The sequence below is a fragment of the Apteryx mantelli genome, chromosome 16 (assembly GCF_036417845.1).
Source record: "Apteryx mantelli isolate bAptMan1 chromosome 16, bAptMan1.hap1, whole genome shotgun sequence".
In the NCBI taxonomy this organism is placed as follows: domain Eukaryota; kingdom Metazoa; phylum Chordata; class Aves; order Apterygiformes; family Apterygidae; genus Apteryx; species Apteryx mantelli.
Window position 1 is genome coordinate 22,299,090 of NC_089993.1, and position 16,882 is coordinate 22,315,971.

General features: G+C 54.9%; 2 long non-coding RNA genes across 3 annotated transcripts; both read left to right on the forward strand.

The window, feature by feature from the left end:
• The first annotated feature begins 1,873 nt into the window (after positions 1-1,873).
• On the forward strand, positions 1,874-5,423 carry LOC136993498 (uncharacterized). Of its 2 annotated transcripts, none has more exons than XR_010885829.1 (6): positions 1,874-1,925; positions 2,119-2,274; positions 3,815-3,942; positions 4,360-4,523; positions 4,721-4,905; positions 5,294-5,423. It is a non-coding gene; the product is annotated as an uncharacterized lncRNA (long non-coding RNA). The 2 variants fall into 2 exon arrangements; XR_010885830.1 differs by having other exon boundaries at positions 5,297-5,423.
• Positions 5,424-7,006: 1,583 nt separating this feature from the next.
• On the forward strand, positions 7,007-9,824 carry LOC136993491 (uncharacterized). Its single transcript, XR_010885822.1, has 2 exons — positions 7,007-7,084; positions 9,592-9,824. It is a non-coding gene; the product is annotated as an uncharacterized lncRNA (long non-coding RNA).
• The last annotated feature ends 7,058 nt before the right edge of the window (positions 9,825-16,882 follow it).

Consider the following 16,882-nt stretch of genomic DNA (forward strand, 5'->3'; position numbering starts at 1 on the left):
GGGGGATCCCGGGCTGGTGTCGGGGATCGCGGGTCTGCGCTCCGGGCCTAGCAGCCATTTCCGGGTCTGGGGGGGGTGTTGGGGGGGGCGGGACGGAACGGAACGGAATCGCCACAGGGTCAAACTTCACCGAGTGGTGCGACCACCCCCACCCCGCCCCCGGCATGCCGGGAGCAGTAGTCTTCCGGCACTGGACTTCCGGGCAGCCATGTTCTTTTGCGCGGCATGCCGGGAACAGTAGTTTTCCGGCACTGGGCTTCCGGTCGGCCATATTGCTTTGCACGGCATGCCGGGAGTAGTAGTCTTCCGGTACTGGGCTTCCGGTCGGCCATATTGCTTTGCTCGGTGTGCCGGGAGTAGTAGTCTTCCGGCACTGGACTTCCTGTCGGCCATGCTGATTTTTGCGCGGCATGCCGGGAGCAGTAGTCTTCTGGCACTGGGCTTCCGGCCGGCCATGTTGTTTGGCGCAGCATGCCGGGAGTAGTAGTCCTCCGGCACTAGGCTTCTGGCCGACCCTTTTAGTCTTTAGGGCATGCTGAAACGTCCCTGTTTCTTCCTGGTACAGGGCAGGAAGCGTTGTACATCTCTGATGTGACCAGGCAGGGTTGGCCCCAGGGGCTGGGGCTGTCCCTCTTGACAATGGGAGAGGCAAGGGGGAGTGTGAGGGGCTGTGTGGCCTCCTGGTACTCATAGCTTTGCTCAGGATTGGGGCCAGTTAGGCATCAGATATGAGGAGCGGCGGTGCTGGGAGGGCTTGTTGCAGAGCTGTCCTGTTATGCAGCACAAGGGCAAGTCCTGGAGAAAATGTGACCAGCATGGTTTCTCTCCAAGAACCCTAAAACAGCCTGAGCACCCCTGGAACAGCCACAGGCACCCCGTGTCACTACCTCCCAAGGTCATTGCATTCAGGTACCTTTGACTGTATGGAAAGAGCCTGCAGGAGGCCTGCGCACAGGTACAGAGAATCCCCAGTTGCCTCAGCGAGGGCGCACATGCGCACTGCATTCAACCGCACTCCCTGCTGCCCTTGGCTGTCAAAAAAACAGTAAAGCACACGAGCTGCACGCATGCACACTGCCTCCCGCCGTACTCCTTGCTGCCCTCGGATGTCAAAAAATTAGTACTGCACACGAAACGCGCACGCATGCGCACTGTGTTTCGCCGCGCTCACTGATGCCTCCGAGAGTCCAACGAGCAGTACTGCACCCCGAAGAAGAGCGCATGCGCGCTGGTTTCCCGTGCTCACTGCTGCCCTCGGGTGTCGACGCGCCAGTACTGCAGCCACCACTGCCCTCCCCCGCGTACAAAGAATACTGCAGCCAGCCGGCGCGCGCGCGCGCGCGGTGCCGGTCGCCGTGTTCGCGGCTACTCTCCGCCGTTTCGGTAACGGGTAAGCGAATGGGCCGTGCTCGTCGCCCTTTTCCGGGGCTCACAGGCCGGTAGCGCAGAACGCTGTTCCTTATCGGTGCTTCCTGGTGTCGCGGGGACGGGCAGTGCCGTCTCGGAGCTGCTCCGCGGTGCCCTCTCACCGGGGCAGCACCAGAGCCTGTTCGCTGATCCCCGCCGCTCTCTCGGGCACGGGCACGGGCAGCCTCGGGGCGCTCGCTGCGCGGTGGAAGCCCCGCGGGTCCGTGGCAGGCTGCGGTTCGCACGCGTGAGCTGGCCGGCTGCAGCGCCGCGCCACGAGCACGCGGTGGCGCCATTACGGGTCTCGCCTCCCCCCCCCCGCTCCCTCCGCCCCTCCCGCTCGAGCCGGTCCGTGGCCGGCGCATGCGCGGTGCTCGAGCGCCAGGGCTGCGCTCCGTTGGCGGCCGGCGCATGCGCGGCGGCGGGGAGCAGCATGGCGGCGAGCAGGGTCGGCGTTTTCGCTCGGCGGCGGCGGGTGAGGGCGGAGGCCGCCCGGAGCTGAGGATCTGGGGGCCCCGGTGAGGCGAGCGCGGGCCTTCGGGTGACGGCGGGTGGCGGGCTGTGTCCTGCCCGCTGCGGCCGTCGGTGCGTGGAGGCGGCGGTGCGGAGCGGGGGGGGGGGCGGGCTGGGGCCCGGCGCCGCGCCGGGAGCGCGGGGCAGGGTGTGCTGGAGCGCGGATAGGACTTTCCCTGTTCCGTGTGTCGCCTTTAGGGCCCCGGTTCCTCGCCAGCGCGGGCCGGTGCGTGCGCTCGGCCCTGCGGACGCGGCCCGGAGGAGCGGGGAGGCAGGCAGGCCCCGGAGCGAGCTTGTGGTGCAGTGTCGGTGGGAGGACGGCTCCTATTGCGGCAGGCACGCCCGAGAGTGCTGGTAAGTCACAAGGAGGTTTAAAACCTCCGGACCCAGCAGGCTGAGTGTCGATTTGAGTCAGGTACGATTGGTGCAGCCCCAGGTTATTTTCTTGAGACTTGTGGCTAGGCAAGCAAGAAGATGGATAGAAGAATGATGCTCCCAGGCACCTGGAGGCCTCCCCCACCCCCAGACACAGAGTGTGGGCGCCAGCCAACACGGGCACCAACAGATTGAAAGCCCTGCTCCCTCCTGTACAGCTGCCTCAAAACCATAAGCTTCCCTAGTGCTGTATGTGGCAGTGGGTCCTCCGTTGCTTCTGACAGCTCCCCAGGCACTCATATGCTGCACAGGGGTCTGGATGTCTCCAGCAGTGGCACAGCAGCCTGATGCCTCCTCTTGTCTGGGACACAGGGTCCTTCACAGCTCTTTCCAGGAGCATATGGGGCTCTTGGGGAGTTTCCTGCTGCCTCTTCTGGCGTTCTCTGCAAGCTCGTAGATCTCTCCTCCTCCTCCTCCCCTCTGGTGGGGTGGGAGGCCGGTGCCTCCTCCTGCAAAGCTGACAGCCGCATGCAGCACCCCTATGCACTCACTGTGCATCTGGGATGGCACCCCTGCCCTGAGGGCTCTGCAGATTCCCACCCTTACTGCAACCAGCCCCCCCTCAAAGCCATTAAACCATCCCCTGCCCCCACACCCCCACAGACCCTCAAATGCCTCCAGACCCTGCTGCAACATTGTCACTGACTCCAGACCTTCCCCTAAACTCTGTGCTAAAGCCCCAAGCAATCCTAAAACCACTCCCAGACCCAGTGCCCACAGCAGTGAGTTGTCCTAATAAATATGGGGGGTGATCTGTGTCTCCCCCTTGACTCAGTCTCGCTTTAGCAAAAAGGGAATTTACAGCACTTCTTGGTGAAGAATGTTGACGGGTGGGTGCACAGATGACAAACAGATTTTTCTCTCTTTTCTTCTGAGCTGCCTCTCAGAAACCTCTGTACGTGCAAGATGTGGCTGGTCTGGGATAATCATGCTGTGCACAATGCTTAAGGAGAACATTAACATAAAATTGCAGGCTAAGGAATAACCTAAAAAAATACAAGGCTCAGGAAAAGCCTAAGAGAACACTGCTGGGCTATGGGAAGCCCCAGTGATGCTACAGAAAACAGCATGGCTTTTAGGCACCTTCTCAGAGCAGGAGGAATGACTTACTCCAGCCCATAGGACAATGGGTGCTATTAATTCCTGTCTTTAATTACTGAAAGTGTTGTGAATGCAGAAAGGTCTAGACATGATGCCTAACAGATTACGGAGCGTAAGTAATATACTATTATATATATAATAAATTATGTATATTTCTTAATAAATTACATATAATATAATAAAATAAACAACAATCTTCTCTTAAAATAGAAGCACTTTAGTCTTAAGTAATAGATGAATGTAGCTTTGAGTAATGTGAAGAGAAGCGGTTACGTCAATCACCCAGAAAGCCTTGGAAAAGTGGTCCAAAGATCTGATAACCTCACGGCCTCGTCAATCTTCTTGGTTTGTTTGGCAGGGTAGTCCACCGAAGGGGGACATCTTGAAGAAAAGCAGCTAGACCTAGTGATCCGGTTGTTGATTTTAGTCATCACCTGTGAGGCCAGCATCCGAGCGTAAGAGGAATCTAGGAGCTGTATCAATAAGGTAATAGGTTTGAAGCAGCGATGGGCAAATTAAGTGCTATCATTCTTCCACGTGGCTAAAAACTGAGAGAATTGTCAGTTAAGCGTGCATATACAAGGGTTTGAGAAAGGATACTGAACAGAAACAACAATACTGAAGCAGAATAAAAATCAGGTTTCGTGGAAAGTGGCGTGGGTAAGTATTAGGTGATGTGCCTGCCTGTCTAATAACCTAGCCCGAATTGCTGTATGTCGTGTTTCCAAACTGTTTACTCTGTAAAGTGTGATGCAAGGTGCTATATTAAGACCTTTCCTTTAAGGAAAAGGAAGGCGGGGGGGAGGAAAAAAGAACACGGTAAAGAGAAAAAGAACACGCATAAATCTAAGTGTTTCACGGCAAATAAAATGCCGTGAAGTAAAGTTTCTTTCTTTGTTACAGTGACGGAACCAATAGTAGCAAATGCTGATGAAGAGAAAAGCTGGACAAGCAGTTTTTTGGTGATTAATACCAAAGGGACAGGATGAAGCAAGGAAGCAAAAATGCACTTTAGCAGACCCTTGATATCACCAGAACCTGCTGCAGTAGGAGGTGTTCTGGCGTGGGTAAGTAGGGTAATTCTTGATAATGACTGTTAGTTATTTCGGCCTCCCAGAGGCAGCACTGAAGACTAAGTAACCTGTTCCTACCCCGTGGATATTGTTCGCTGTATCTGCCTTAGTTTTGCTTTGGTTGTTTCTATTTTGTTTTGTTATCGTACGTGCATATGTAGAAAGGGAAAGATGTCATATTTAATTTTTAGATTAATTGCCATGGCTGAAATTGAAGAGACCAGAAAAACGTAAGCAAGCTGAAGTAATGAAATCAAACGGAACCAACTGAGAGCTGTCTGCATCGCCCAAAAAGGGAAAGCCCGTCCTCCTGGCGAGGAAGGATCGCCATTAATAGCGGTCGGACTAATAGATCACCAACATATAAGGTCTGAAGGTCTGTATGCATTACAAAAAGTATGCTACGTACGTATATTTTTGCGCGTGTGACTTTATGTGTTTGTGAAGCATCATACTTTAAGAACTACAAGATAGCAAGCTATTATCTTAGAGTAATGGTGGTCAAGTGGCCAGAGTCTCTGAAGAGACAGAGAGACAGAAGTGTCCGAATTGTAAAATTAAGAGATTGCTTTCAGGAAGGCTCAGTTAGCACAGCCCCAGGTTAAATGCCTGGCAATGGTACTTGGGGAAAGGGGAAGACAGCAGACAGAAGAAAGGTTAAAGCCTTGTGGAGTTAAGGCTCCTTCTCATCAGTTCCAACTTAAAGCAGTTTTAGGAGGATTTAATTTCCTCCAGCAGTGTTAACGTAGCTTTGCCAGTATCAGCAGGCCGTGGTGGAAATTCCTGGAAAGGAGTCAGGAACGGAACAAGGAACGTGACGCTGCTTTCACTGGACTGGAAGAAATGGCTGTAAAATCTGCTGCCCTCAAACTCCCAGGACAAGGCAAGCCTTTTTCAGTAATGCTTTCCACATCTGCTGATTCTGTGGGAGCAGCACCGTTAGAAAACAGCAGTAAGGAAAAGTGGGTGCCAGTAGCATCATCCTTGCATCCCCCTTTGGGGCCAGAACAGAAATTCTCCAGCTGTGAGAAAGAGTGTTTAGCAGCAGTCTGGTTGGTAACTGTCTTTGAGGCTTTTCCCTTTCAGAGCACCGAGGCAATCCCATCTGCTCAATTCCCTCTGTAGTAGCTAATGTCAGGGAAGCAAATAGACAGTGGAGTATCATCTATCCAAGTGGCACAGGGGACACTAATCCTAACGCGCGGGGTGGGGGGGTTACTGTGCAAACGGTGGATCTTCTTGTGCGTGTCTGAATTGACAGAGCATGGTTGTGCCAAAAACGTGGACGTGGAAGGTTTCTGAAAGATTAATCTCTAGCGGCTACTTAGTCTAACTTCCCCTTCACAGCAAGCCCGACTGTCATCATAACTTCCAGAAGAGGGGTTGGGGGAAGCGGTATTTGTGGCTTGCGTATTCTCGTTTACCTTGCTTGTGTGTGTATTAGATCCGCTTTTGTGCTTAGAAACAACTTTGGGTTCCTATGATTTTCTGCAGAGCTTTGAATTTTTCTGCAGAGCTTTGAATTTTTCTTTTTTTTTTTCTTTTTTTTTTTTTTTTGCTTTGCTTTGCTTTGCTCTATGCTTTTGTAGGGCGATGGATTTTACTATGCCTCCATTGAGAAGCGCTGGCTGGCAAAGTTGCGTCATGTCGCGGCAGAGACTCTTAGGCAAGACGGAGGAGTTCAGCTACGCAGCCTGCCAGAAGAACGTCGCCCGGGAGGGGTTGCTAGCCTTGAGCTGTAGGCGCCGATGCACATGGCTCATTCTGTCAGACATGAAGAGGTTTTCTTTGCCTGCGGAAATTTTAGCTTGGCTTTATGCCCTATAGCGGTAGTATTTTTGTATTTATAAATGGTGTTAATGCTAGGCATTCAGAACATCGGGGAACGACTGTATGCTGCTGTGAAGAACTACAGGCTCCCACCCTCAGCCCTTTGCAAGTTATCAGGTGTCAAGAGCGGCCAGGAGACTCCAAATGCCGGCGGAAAGGTTCTCTGCCCGGTCCTGAGGAGGAGCCCTCGGCCGTAGGAGGGTCGGCAGCATCCTTACCGGACTCGTGAGTGATAAGCTGCAATTCACGGACCAGCAGGGGAGGGGGGGAATAGTGCCTGGTAGCCCAGTGGCTACGGCATTGCTGTTGCTAGCAGGGCCCCAAGGCCTGCGTGAAGCCTCAGCTGCCTGTTGGGAGCTTTATTTTGGTGTGTTTACCTGGAAGAAGCAGCGAGGCCTCAAATAAGAATTTTCGTGGCTGGTTGGGTAAGCTGTGACCCCAGCTGCCTTTGCCTTGCTTTGCCGCTTAGTGTCGTAACAGCGACTTGGGACCCCGGAATAAAAACTGTTACAGTGCTGAAGGGAGGACCTGCATTTCCCCAGGTTAGGGGATGGTTGTTAAAGCTTTTTTTTTTTTTGAGGGGGGGGGGAGCTCCAAAAGGAGACTCTGCCGGTGACCTTGGTGGTCTGATTCATTTGCAGGCTGACGTTCTGAGGGCCAGCAAGCGGAAGAGGAGCAGCTCAGCCCGTTTGGTTGATTTCGGCGATACCGTTTTAAGGAAGCGTGTGAGTACAGAAGGGGTCTGGAAGGGTTTTTGCACAAGACGGGAAAGAGCGAGGAAGACTGGAGAGCGTGGAAAAACTAGGTGCCGTGGGTACTGAAGCTGTGACCAGCTCCCTGTCCCTCTCGTGCAGCCCCCATTCCTCTGTCTGCTTCTCCCCCCTTCTCTTTTGCTGCCTGTCCCTCTGTCTGCCTCCCCTTTCCTTCTTTCCTCTCTTTCTTCTTCTGTCCACCTCCGTCTCTCTCTTTTTCCCTCTTCTGCTCCCCGGTCCTCTGTGCAGCCCTCCATCCCTCTGTGTGGCCCTCGATGCCTCTCCGTCTGTTCCTTTGTGCAGTGCCCTGACCCTGGGGCCGGGTGTCTCTCTTTCTCTTTCTTTCTCCATCCATCTGCCAAGTGCTCTGTTCCCTCCTTTCTTCTGTTCTGCTCCCTGGCCCTGCGTCCAGCTGAAGGTCTGTTGTTCCTTTGTGTTTTGTCTGGTGTGGCAGGCGCCAAGAGGCGGTTGGCACTCAGCAGAGATGATCAGCAGTGCCCAGAGGGTCCCACCGATCTGCCTGGTTCGGGTCATGTGAGACCCCTCCGCAGTGACTCTGTGTGCGGAGGCACAGGGCTGTGGATGTGCAGTGGGGGAGCACTAGTGGGCCAGGGATGCGGTGGGGGATGCGGTGGACAGCGAAGAGGCTCCCGGGGAAGGAAGGTGTAACGGAGGCAGAGAGCAGCAGAGGCTCCGAGTACTCGGGCGTTAGGACAGGTGCTCGTGGCAGGGCGCTCTGGAGCTGCTGCGGTCGTCTGTGCCACTTGTTGGCACAGCCTGCGGTTCCTGCGTCTTGGCCGCCTGCACGCAGACGGGGCTGCTGTGCGTTGCAGCCCGAGTCATGATCACGGCACTGGCATCAAGCCCGCTTTTCTGCCAGGTCTGCCTTTATGCAAACCGGTGTCTTCCCTACGTCAGCCTTGCTCTGCTCCTCTTCCAGGAGCCTGCGCTCGACTCTGCTTTCTGGCACGCTGTCGTGTCATAGGGCTTTCCAGCAGGGTCTGTCTGACTTGGGCCGCTTGTGTTGTCCGCTAGGCAGCCTGAGCGAGTGAAGCAAAATCCTCCTGCTGGCACTGTCCCAGCCAGAGTCAGTTTCCCATCAGCTCAGTCTCTCCAGAGTTTGGAGTTTTTGGAGGCCTTAGTTTTTATCCTGCCTTGGCTGGACAGTGCTTTCTGAGGGTGTCTGTGAGCGGCAGTTTTCCTGAGGAGGATCATCTACTGAAGGCTGGAGGTGGCCAGGTGACTGACCGAGCCTGATTGTATGTGGTGGTTGCTGTGACATCCCTGTGATGAAACGGAGCCAGAGAGGGTGACTGAAGCAGCACAGAGGGTCAGTCATAATTGCGGAAACAATTCTGGGCCTTAGACTAGGGAGTAGTTCTAGGAGGGCTGTGCAGTTGCCTGGCCGCTCAGTAACCGTTCTGGCTGCTTTGCAGGTGGCTGAAGCATAGTTCGGCAGTCAAATGAGCATTGTCACAGCTGGGAGCTCTGTGGAGATCTGTGGCCATCCATGGAGGACGAGCTCTGACTTGCAGCATGGACACAGCTAAGTCCTGGGGCTGCACTGTATGTGAGCAGGGCTGGGAGGTGGAAGGTGATTTTGCCCTCGGTGGTTACTGGTGTCATTGGCTGTGGCTGTTTGCCCATGGAGCTGAGAGGAACAAAAATATTAATTGTCTGTAACAGAGATGAATTCGTGCTTGTGGTGTTTCAGGTAGGTTCAGTGGAAGTGCAGCTTAGTGCAGTCCTGTGGCGTGATTCTTGCACATGCTCGCGTTTGAATGATGGTTAAAACCAGGCCTATAAACAGCAACTATAACATGATTCTGGTGCGTGTCTTCCTTCTAAATGAAGGGGAAACTTCTTAAGCTGTGGGCAAAACCCCTTGGCTTCTCTGTACTGTTCTCATGCTCATGGATGCTTTGGTGTTTCTTGCTTAAAGCGGAGGGTTTGAAGTTTTTCACTTAAGGTTTATTGCTTAGTTTGTTGTTGAGGGTCTGTCACTCAGGGGTTATGGTGTATTACTTTATTTTGTGGGGCTCAGTCTTTATCAGTCAGAGTTTACAGTTTGTTCATTTAGCGATCAGGGCGCAGAATTTAAAATCCAACTTCATCCATAAATTTTAAAGCCTTGGCAACCATTTGGATTCCAAGATTTGCAGTTTGTCACTTAGGGTGCAGGGTTTACAGCTTGCTGATAAACGAAAAGGGCTAAATCCTTGGATAATAGACTGTAAGCCCTGAAGCCTAAGCAGCAGGCTGCGAACCCTTCTTGGGGGTTTGTAACCTTCCCCTGTACCCAGCGTTCAGCTCTGTGCGCTGACCTGAGGTCTGGGTTTCATGCGGCGCAGGCCCATCACACCGAGACTGGTGATGTGATGGGTGAGCTGAGCGCTGTGAAAGTGTCCTGTAGGGCTCTAGTCTGGGGTAGGGCAGAAGCGCAGGCAGGCGAGATCAGGCATTTTCCTCTCAACTCTCAGAGCCGGATCCTATCCCTGAAGGAAAAAGCAGAGGGGGTAGGCTGTTGGCTACTCAGACACCTGCCACGTCAAGGGCAGCAGCAGGAGCTGACCCTTCTCCAATGGACGGATGAACGCTGGTGCGGTCATGACTCTTCAGGTGTCACAGGATAAGGGGAAGCATGGCAGACTTGCGCCCAGGTGTTGTTTCTGTGCAGTAAAACAATAAACAGTTGCTTTATTCTTTGCACTCATGTCTGTGTTTCCCACTGTCGCTTTGCCTGAAGATGATGCCCAGGGGAGGAGGTTACACATTGTGTCTGGTGCTGGGAGCTGATCCGCAAGTCCCTCGTACTTTGGCGTCCCTGTGGTATTCAGGGAACCCAGTGCTGTTTGCAGGGCTGTGGGGAATTTCCCTTGCATTGCCTGACCCTCGGGGCTCTTGGGGGTGTTTCCCATCGTCCTGGGAGCAGCCAGGGCCCCTCCAGGGCTGCGTGAGGCCCCCAGGCTGCTCCCAGATTTGCTTTCAGCACTTCGCAATGTCCCTTGTGTGTCTGGGGATGGGGCCTGTGTGCCTGGAGCTGGGAGACAGTTTCCATGAGGATGGGGGGAGCCTGCAGGCACTGTCCCATCAGCAACATTGAGCCCTGTGATGTGCCTTATGGCCCCTTTTGTGTGCACCAAGGCCCTTCATTTGTATTTTGGTTTGCCCTCTGATGCCCTCAGGACCCCTCAATTCACATTTTGGGTTGCCCCCAAGCCCCCTCTGTGCATTTTGGTGTGCCCCGGGGCCCTGTGTTTGCTTTGTAGCATGCCACAAAGTTCTCTGTTTAGCTTCCTCCCCTGTCCCAGAGTTTTCTGGGTGCTTCTTGGTGTGCCCCAGGGCCCTCCCTTTGCCTTTTGGTGCCCCCAGAGTCACTCTGTTTGCTCTGTCATTGCCTTTTTTTTACTTTTGTTGCACCCACAGATCTGGATTTGTTCTCTTGTCCCCTGAATACTCCCTTTTCCTCTCTGTACACCCCAGGGGTCTCCCTTCAGCTTTCTGCAACCTGCTCTCAGGAGTGGGGGTGCCTCTGCTGCCCTGGGAGCCCCAGCTGTCTGTGATGGGGCTGATGGCCATTCCCCCTCCCCAGTTCCTGATGGGCTGCAGCTGTGGGCCCTAGGGCTGGGATGAGCCCCAGGTGGGGGAAGGGGGGTGGGATGAGCCCCAGGTGGGGCTGATGGCAACAGTAGGCATGCACTGGGGCAGGGGCTGCAGTTGGGGGAAGCCTGTGCTGGGGCTGGTTTGGCAAAAAGTAACTGCTGCTGAGCACCGTCTGCTGGGACCAGCATGGTGGCTGCACCGCAGAGGAGGTGAGCAGGACGAGGGTGTCCGCGTTTGGGGCTGCGGCTCCCCCATGTGCTGGGGGTCCCAGCGGACGGGAGCGTCCCGGGCAATGCGGCACAACTAGGGCGCACCGGGCCGGGAGAAACTGTACCGGGGCCGGGGATGGCGGTGCACCGGGGCAGTGGGGGCCGGCCGAGGACGTGGTGGGGAAGAGCGGTGCACTGGGGCCATGGAGAGTGGGGAGGAAGGGGGTGCGCCGGGGCTATGGTGGTGCCGGGGGGCGGGGGGGAAGGGGGTGCGCCGGGCTGTGGTGGTGCCGGTGGGGAGGAGGAAGGGGGAGCGCCGGGCTGTGGTGGTGCCGGCGGGGAGGAGGAAGGGGGAGCGCCGGGGCTGTGGTGGCAGTGTCGGAGCTGACCCGGGGCCAGTCGCGGCGGTGTAGGGGGAGTCCGGGATCGGTGTTGGGGATCGCGGGGCCGCTCCTGGCTTTGCGGCGGAATCCGGGTCCCGAGGGCGGGGGGGGAATAGGGGCGGGATGGAACGGAATCGCCAGAGGGTCAAACCTCACGGAGCGCTGCACCCCTCCCGGCATGCCGGGAGCAGTAGTCTTGCGGCACCGGGCTTCACGGCGGCCATGTTGTTTGCCGCTGCATGGCGGGAGCAGTAGTCTTCCGGCACTGGGCACCCGGGCGGCCATGTTGCTTTGCGCGGCATGCCGGGAGCGGTAGTCTTCCGGCACTGGGCTTCCGGACGGCCATGTTGCTTTGCGCGGCATGCCGGGAGCGGTAGTCTTCCGGCACTGGGCTTCCCGGCGGCCATGTTGCTTTGCGCGGCATGCCGGGAGCGGTAGTCTTCCGGCACTGGACTTCCGGGCGGCCATGTTGTTTGGCGCGGCATGCCGGGAGTAGTAGTCTTCCGGCACTGGGCTTCCGGACGGCCATGTTGCTTTGCGCGGCATGCCGGGAGCGGTAGTCTTCCGGCACTGGACTTCCGGGCGGCTATGTTGTTTGGCGCGGCATGCCGGGAGTAGTAGTCTTCCGGCACTGGGCTTCCGGACGGCCATGTTGCTTTGCGCGGCATGCCGGGAGCGGTAGTCTTCCGGCACTGGACTTCCGGGCGGCTATGTTGTTTGGCGCGGCATGCCGGGAGTAGTAGTCTTCCGGCACTGGGCTTCCGGACGGCCATGTTGCTTTGCGCGGCATGCCGGGAGTAGTAGTCTTCCGGCACTGGGCTTCCCGGCGGCCATGTTGCTTTGCGCGGCATGCCGGGAGTAGTAGTCTTCCGGCACTGGGCTTCCGGACGGCCATGTTGTTTGGCGCGGCATGCCGGGAGCGGTAGTCTTCCGGCACTGGGCTTCCCGGCGGCCATGTTGCTTTGCGCGGCATGCCGGGAGCGGTAGTCTTCCGGCACTGGACTTCCGGGCGGCCATGTTGTTTGGCGCGGCATGCCGGGAGTAGTAGTCTTCCGGCACTGGGCTTCCGGACGGCCATGTTGCTTTGCGCGGCATGCCGGGAGCGGTAGTCTTCCGGCACTGGACTTCCGGGCGGCTATGTTGTTTGGCGCGGCATGCCGGGAGTAGTAGTCTTCCGGCACTGGGCTTCCGGACGGCCATGTTGCTTTGCGCGGCATGCCGGGAGCGGTAGTCTTCCGGCACTGGACTTCCGGGCGGCTATGTTGTTTGGCGCGGCATGCCGGGAGTAGTAGTCTTCCGGCACTGGGCTTCCGGACGGCCATGTTGCTTTGCGCGGCATGCCGGGAGTAGTAGTCTTCCGGCACTGGGCTTCCCGGCGGCCATGTTGCTTTGCGCGGCATGCCGGGAGTAGTAGTCTTCCGGCACTGGGCTTCCGGGCGACCATGTTGTTTGGCGCGGCATGCCGGGAGCGGTAGTCTTCCGGCACTGGGCTTCCGGGCGGCCTTTTTTTTGCGCGGCATGCCGGGAGCAGTAGTCTTCCTGCACGGGGCTTCCGGGCGGCCATTTTAGTCTGCACGGCATGCTGGGAGATATAGTTTTCTGGCAGTGGTTTCCCGGCAGCCGTTTTAGTCTGCAGGGCATGCCGGGAGGTGTAGTCTTCCCATATTGGCCTTCTGGGAGACTGTTGTGCCTCCCGAGGTGGCAGGAGGTGCAGTTCTCTGTCAGCAGAGTTCCCAGCAGTCTTTCGCATTGTGCTCTGTGGCAGGCCAGCAGCTGTACTTCCAGGTGCCTGTGCCTTCTCTGCCCTGCAGCAGCGGCTCGCTATGTCTGGACATGAGTTGCTCACGTGAGAGTCCCCGTAGGTCACTGGGGTCAGTGGAAATTCCCTGTTTTTCCCTGGTACAGGGCGGGAAGTGTTTTCCCTCTCTGGTGTGACCAGGCAGGGTTGTCCCCAGGTGCTGGGGCTGTTCCTCTTGGCAATGGGGAGGACAAGGGGAAGTGTGAGGGTCTGTGCAGGCCCCTGGTAGTCATAGCTTTGCTCAGGATTGGGGCCAGTTAGGCATCAGCTATGAGGAGCAGCGATGCTGGGAGGGCTCAGTGCAGAGCTGTCCTGTTATGCAGCACAAGAGAAAGTCCTCAAGGAAAAGTGACCAGCACTGTTTCTCTCCAAGGACCCTAAAACAGCCTGAGCGCCCCTGGAACAGCCACAGGCACCCTGCAGCAGCCCTAGGGACACCGTGTCACAGCCTTCCAAGGTCACTGCGTTCAGGTACCTTTAACTGTGTGGAAAGAGCCTGCAGGAGCCCTGGGCACAGGTACAGAGAATCCCCAGTTGCCTCTAAGGACCTGGAGCTATATATATTTTCTTTTCAAAGATGCGATCTCTTTGCTACCTTGCTGCTGCTTCTGTGTTGCTCAGTGCCCAGGTCTACTATGTTCAGATCCACCCTTCTTGCTGCCCTCTGCTCTCTTTGAGCTGCTGGCCAGATGAAAAGGGGTGTGCGGCTAAGCACTAGGCCAGGGTGTCTTGGCTGCCTGCTATAGGACAAACAGGAAGGGGAATCGGTGACAGGACATGAAAGTACATGTGGATGAGAAACAGCTGCTTTAGAGGACTAAGATGCAACAGGGGCAACTGAGAGGAGTAGAAGTAACAGGGGAAAATGATGATGAGGAAGGTGTGTTGTTAGAGGCAGTACAGTAGAGAAGAGAGGGAAAAATTGCTCCTATGATGAAATGAAAACTGTGCTTAAGAGATATTTGCTTTTGCCCTATAGGTTATGAATCTGCATGACTTCCTGAGAACTGTTCTGAGCATGTGGTGTTGCGGGTCACGACTGCCTGGGCAGCGGTCCCCAACTTGTCTGCCAAGACTACGCAACAGCTGACAGCTGCCTGTAGAATAAAAGCAAAGGCCAACTTCTCAGAGATAAGAGACAGGGTCCAAGCAGGAAGATGATGGCGGGTGAGTTAATGCCCCAGAATCTTCAGTTTTGCCTGTTGTCTCCCCAGCACTCTCATATTTGCTCCCTAGTTCCCTCAGGACTTATCCACTTGCCTTTAGGTGCGCTCCAAGGCACTGCATTTGTTCTCTTGTCCCTTAAGAAGTCTTTGTTTCTCTCTAGACCCTGCAGGATTACAAGGATCCCTCTGGAGCCCTTCTTCATGCTCTGGAGCCCTCTGTCGGCCATCCAGTCCCTTTAGCAGCCCTCTGTTCTGCTTTGGCCCCCTCCTTTGGCCTTTTGGTTTCCACCCACAGACCTCCATTGTCCCTCTAGACCCCTCAGCACCACTCTAGTCCCCTTAGGAACCCTTCCAAAGGCTTCTGTCATGCCCCAAAGCTGTCTTGTGGCCCCCCAGCCCCCTGAGGACCCATCTAGTCCACTCAGAACCCCTCCTGACATCTTTGTTGTGCCCCGGAGCCTTCTTTTGGCCATTCACATTCCACTGGACCTCTCCTGTCTCCTCAGAGCACCTCCAGAGGTCTTTCTTGTTACCCTGTTTTTATTTCTTGGCCATGTAATCTCCTTAGAAGCTCTCTGGTCTGCTCAGAACCCCTCGTGGGGTGCTTGTTGTGCCCCAGAGCTGTCCGCTGGCCCCCCCCAGCCCCCTTCGTAACCCTCTAGTCTCCTCAGAAGCCCTCCAGATGTCTTCCTTGTTCCCCAGAGTCATGTTTTGGCCATGTAGAGCGCTTAGCACACCCCTAGTGCGCTCTGGACTGCTCTTTCAGCTTCCTTCTGCCCCCAAGCTCTATCTTGGCCCTCTAGACCCCTTAGGACCCCTCTTGTTCCCCCAGAACCCAACCGGAGACCTTGGTTGTGCCCCAGAGCTGCCTTCTGGCCCTCCACACCCTGCAGAACCTCTCTTGTCCCCTCAGACCACCTCTGCAGGTCTTCCTTGCTCCCCTGTTTTTACTTTTTGCCCATCTGGTCCCCCTAGGACCCCTCTAGCATGTTCTGGACTACTCTTTTGGCCTTTCTTGTTTCCTAGAGTTGTCTTTTGGCTCTCTAGCTCCTTTAGGATTTCTGCAGTGTTCTCAGAACTCTTCCTGCAGCCTTTTTTATGCCCTAGAGTGCTCTTTTCATTGTTCATCTGCCTGAGCACCCTGTTTTCCTCTGGTCCCTTTGGGAGACCTTGGTTGTTCTCTTCTGGCTTCTTTTAGTTCTTCTCTAGTCTCTATAAGAGATGTCTCATCTGTTCTGGATTCCTCTTTAGAGCTTTGTTGTTCTGCATAGATCTCTGTTTGTCCTGTATAGCTCTGAGGAACCCCTTTCTTTTACTTTGGACTATTCTTTCAGCCTTCCTTTTGTTCCCAAGCTCTGTTTTGGCCCTTTAGACCTTGTAGGACCCCTCTAGTGCCTTCAGAACCTCTTTTGGAAGCCTTTTTTGTGCCCTAGAGCCCCGTGTTGGTTCTCCAGTCCTCTTAGCACCCCTCTTGTCTCCTTGTGTGTCTCATTCATCTAGAGAAACAGAGCTCGTGTTCCCCTGGAGATCTACCCATTCTGCCCACTGACCCCTTTTTCTAATTACTCTAGGTACTATATAGGAAACATATCTCTTTTTTGAAGTACTCACATTACAGAAGCACACGTGTTCCAGGAGTTTATTTTGATAACTTGCTTTACCCTACAGGAAATGCTGCCCTGCTAGAACAGCTGTACTATCTGCAAGCCTGAACCAATTACAGGAGTGTGGTATAGTGTGTGCCCTTTATAGGTTATGTGGAATGTTGGAGCTTTCTTCCTAAGCATAAGCAGAAGTGATTTCTAGTTTTTAATGCAAAGGCTAGTGTAGTTAGGGTAAAAAGAGAACATACCTCCTGATATTATGGATAGAGTACATGAAGTCTCAGTAACCAAGTAGATGGTCCGTTTCATCAAAGAGGCCTGTTTATCCTTTCTGTGCTCTCCATTCTAGATACCGAGTGGAAGAAAAAGCCTTGCTTCTGCCTAGCCCTATGTATTTATGGCTGCCGGTGGTTTGCCCCTCCCCTTCCAAGGGCTTATGGGTGGGTCAGTGGGTGGGATTAGGGTTACATAAAGCCAGGGTCTCGGGCCAGGGAGTTCATTCTGCTTTTGTTCTCCTATGGGAGCAGTGGTCTGGAATTGCTTTGGTAAATAACAGCATTTGAGGAAGTAAAGCTACTCAGGAAGATTTATTGCTGCATTTGGAGAAGCAAAGGTTATTCCTTGATGGAAGAGCAAGGGGATGGCTCAAGCTGGAGCTGTGAGCATGCCAGAAAGCTGCTTATGGCAGACAGTTTTTTTTCTTGGGTCAGTATCTCGGTGTGGGGTGTTCAGGGGTGGAAGAGGGCTTGTGAATGTCCGGTTGTATCTTCTGTTACCTGTCAGTACTGTTTTCTGGTGTTTCTGTGTTTACCGTGGAAGGGATGCAGCTTCATCACTGGACTCTTTCAAGAGGATCACACTTGAGGAATTGTTTGTTCCTCTCCTGGACTGCAGACAAGAGGAGACAGCAGAGGTCCTGGGAAAACATTTCCTCCTACATTTACACCCTAGAGGGGTGTGTGTGTGTGTGTGTGTTTTTATTTGTTTGTTTGCTTTTGTAGCATTTCT